The 3,881-nt window shown below is 42.9% G+C and overlaps 1 non-coding gene across 1 annotated transcript; it reads left to right on the top strand.

The window, feature by feature from the left end:
* The first annotated feature begins 3,530 nt into the window (after positions 1 to 3,530).
* LOC111745733 lies at positions 3,531 to 3,649 on the top strand. Its single transcript, XR_002782781.1, has one exon. It is a non-coding gene; the product is annotated as a 5S ribosomal RNA (ribosomal RNA).
* The last annotated feature ends 232 nt before the right edge of the window (positions 3,650 to 3,881 follow it).

Genomic DNA, 3,881 nt, shown 5'->3' with positions numbered 1-3,881 from the left:
CCCCAAAGTAGCAGAATTTACATTCTTGAGTACACATGGAACATTTTCCAGGATAGACCACATGTTAGGCCACAAAACAAGTCTCACTAAATTCAAGAAGATTGAAATCATATCGAGTGTCTTCTCAAAGGGACTTTGAGTGGTACGGGAATTGGGCGATACAGGAGTCACCAGGGTAAAGCGCACAGATTTCACCCGGCCAATGCAAAATCAGGTTTTGTTTCGGTGCTCAATCTGTGGTTTCCTGTAAAAGTCTCAGATCACAGCAAGGCCAACCGTGCCCGTCGTGGGCCCACGGACACCCGAGATCTGTTCATGAAATACCGTGGTGTGGGGCAGAGCTTGCGGCCTGCCACCAAAGGTCTCTCCTGGGATGCCCGGGCCACGCAAGGTAAGGGCTGTTGTTTGCTGTCGAATTTGTGGCCCGGAGAAAGTACAGGGTGGGACTGGCTGCCCGGCCAGGGGCCTGCCGAGGGCAGTTTGTGAATTCTGTGGTGCAGGGTCTCAGAGAGACAGGGCGTGGAGCGAGCCGATTCCCTCAGGTCAATGCAGATTGCTGATAGTGCTGAGTCTGCAGGTACCTGCAACAGTCACATCCCAGCGAGGCCAGATGCTGTCCGCCTCAGGCCCATTGACTCCAGTGATCTGCCCAAGAGATACTGCATGCAGTTCAGGCTGGCACCAGTGGCCCACTACCAAAAATCTCCCCTGAAATGTGCAGGCTGAGCGTGGATGGCGTGAACCTGCCCATAAATGTGCCACTCCCGGAAGGCACAGGTGGGGCTGGCTTCCCGGTAATGGGGCGATGGATAGTTTGTGGGTTGGGTGGGGTGGGCCGATCTCGCTGGCCAATGAGGCTTCAGAATTGGCCGCGTGGGGGGAGGGCTCACCCAGGCAAGATGGCGCCGCCCGTCTGCAGACGGCCCTGAGGGGGGCCGACACAGTAGCATTGGTGGCTGTCCCTCCAGCCCTCGCCTGGAGCCACACAACTCGGTCTTTCTCCACATGTCTCTTGCACCTCCCGAGCTGCTGACACTTCGCTGGAGCCCAAGGTGAGTGTCTGCGAGCGAGCGAGTCTGTGCGCGGGCCGTTTAAGCGGACATCTGGGTTTTTAGATTCCTTCTATCTCATTCAGATGGCTGGACTCCTCACTGATTTTTACAGTTTGATTTTGTGGGAACTCCTCTTCCTGGGACTGGAACCCTGGGCTGGGGAGCCCCTGAGTGGGGCTGGAGCCCCCTCGCTTCTTTAGGGGGGCCTCTGCAATTGCCTCTGCCTCCTGGTGCTCCTGCCTCTGCCCCTTCTGCTGGTCTCAATGTGGCTTTTTTATTATATCCTCAGATGTGTTTGTTATGATCAGCTAGACTTCAAGTGGTCTCCAAGTTGTTTGTTTTATGATTTGGTTGTCATTTTAATGCGGTCAGGGAAGTAAGCAAACCCCGCTTTTACCAAGCCTGCCATCTTGTCTACCTCGTCTTGATGTGAGAGTGTCGTTGGCCAAATAGGTGTTTGCAGAAATGAAGCAAAGTTGTAAAAAGTGTTTTCACGTTGCATTTGCTTGCTCTTGTGCTTCCACCATTTTCTTGAGAAGAACATGGAGTTAGCTAGTCTGGGTTAATACTGGGAGAAAAATGAAGAACATTTGAGCAGAGCTGCCTCAATTAAGTTGTACCAGTCAACTACAATTTGGAAAAGAGGTCCCAATCGGACTTTTATATTCATATAGTCTGGTAGTCCTTGGAGGGAGAAGGAGAAGGTAAGCTAACCCAGCCAAGTCTAAGCTAGAGCAGAGTGCCCATCCAAGCTTCAGATGCGTTCATTAGCCTACCCAAGATCAGCAGAGTCATCAGTTGAGTCCAAGTCAGCCAACAATCTGCCATCACATGGACCTGTAAACATTAATAATAAATGGCTATTGTTTTAAGCCACTGAGTTTTGAGGTAATTTGTTCTACAGAAATAGCTAACTGGTAGAATATTTAAGAGTGTCAGGCCCTGAGCTAGATGCTTTACACATATTATCTTGTTTAATGCTCAAAACATCCTAATGAGATAGGTATTATAGTTTTTCTTTTTTTTAAATTTCAACAGATGAAAAAAAAAAAAAGGACCCCAAATTTATTTCACTTTCCGAAGTCACACAGCTATGGAATACAGCCAGATTCAATTGTAGGCAGTCTGTGTCAGATAATCTATGTGAAAAAGATTTTATGTCTGTTAGAGATTTTTCTATCTCCAAATTGTCAGAAATGCATACTGAAAAAGGGAACTAAAAATAAACTATGCTGTAGAAATAGCGAACATTTCAAAATATGTAATAACAAGAAATTTCTTTTTAATCTTTCTCCCTATACACCACTGACATATACAAACGCCGCACTACAAATGCTTAAGGTAATGAAATACCAACTTCTGTGCTTGCTTACTTTGAGAGTCAGAATGTGCCAGGAAAAACATACGCCTGCTGCCATGCATGGTTATTAGTTCCTGGACATTCAGGATGCCTCCTACTAATTTATTTTCATCACCAGCAGTTTGATTTGTATCCTCACCCCTTTTTTATTCATCAGTCAGCACCACTCACAAAAAGGGAGAGAAAAAAATAAAATCTCTCACTCCTAAAACTTGAGACATATAGTGGGAGTTAAACAGATCCTATGGGGTTGAGAAACAGAAGACCTGAACTCTTTACTTGTTTCTATCTCAAAGTTTGTTGACACCGCAGGTTGTCAGGCAAGCGTGTTTATGTCTCAGTGCCTTGATTTTCTTTCCAGTATAATGGAAAGGTCTAGATGCCTTTAAATTCCATTTCTTTATTCATTCTTTCACTACCTATGTGTCAGGTTCATCCCCACTCATGGCAAATAGAAAGATGAAATGCCTGCGAGAGTTCTCAGTCTGGAAAACAGGGATGGAAATGGTTTTTAAGTAAACACTTCCAGAAAAATGCAATAAGTGCTCATCGTTCTTTTTGTTAAACAGAACCAATACATTTACCATAAATTTAAAACAAATAATTTGTAATTGAAGTTTTAGTTAATTTATTTTTAAATACTACTTTTATATCTAAAGAGAATAGAACCAAAAGTTTTCCTTAGGGGAAAGCACCTTTGATCACGTTTTTTTTTGTTGTTGTTGTTTTTTTTTAATCACAACCTATAATTTCAGTTCTTTTTTCAAAACTCTAAATGTCAAAGGCAGAGCAATTCTGTAACAATACCTACAACTCAATCACATGTATGTATGTATATATGTATACACATATATGTGTGTGAATACATGTGTATACAGATACGTGTGTATGCATAGAATAAATAAGGGAAGGGTGATTTAGAGAAAGCTTTGACAGCTTTGGCTCTTAGGATGAACAGAGAAGTAAAATGCAGCATAATAAAGTTATAGTTTATCTGCATGGCATTACAAATATATACATACTACACATGCTAATTTTCATTTTTTTCTCTCAATATTTTTTTTGTGGTATCCTTGAGGAAATTTGAAAGACTATGCAATTGCTTTAGAAATGCATCGGTCTATGGCCATGCCGCCGTGAATGAGCCCGATCCCGTCTGATCTCGGAAGCTAAGCAGGGTTGGGCCTGGTTAGTACTTGGATGGGAGACCATCTAGGAAGACCAGGTGCTGTAGGTATAAAAAATAAAAAATAAAAAAAAGGAATTGTAACTGGACAAGGTCCTTGCAATCTGTGAGGTCAACCAAGAGTTGCCTCACCTAAAAGAAAATAAAAAATAAAAGGAAAAAAATGCATTGATGAAAACCTACATTTTATTATACTTGCAATTGATGTCGACATGTTGTTTTTGTTGAAAGTAAATTTGGTCTTGACTAGTAGAAACAAGTAAATGATTAATTCATTTTTTTT

This window comes from Pteropus vampyrus, unplaced genomic scaffold (genome assembly GCF_000151845.1).
Source record: "Pteropus vampyrus isolate Shadow unplaced genomic scaffold, Pvam_2.0 Scaffold163, whole genome shotgun sequence".
Classification (NCBI taxonomy): Eukaryota; Metazoa; Chordata; class Mammalia; order Chiroptera; family Pteropodidae; genus Pteropus; species Pteropus vampyrus.
The sequence above is the reverse complement of the archived record's forward strand: the minus strand, read 5'-3'. Positions and strand labels throughout refer to the sequence as shown.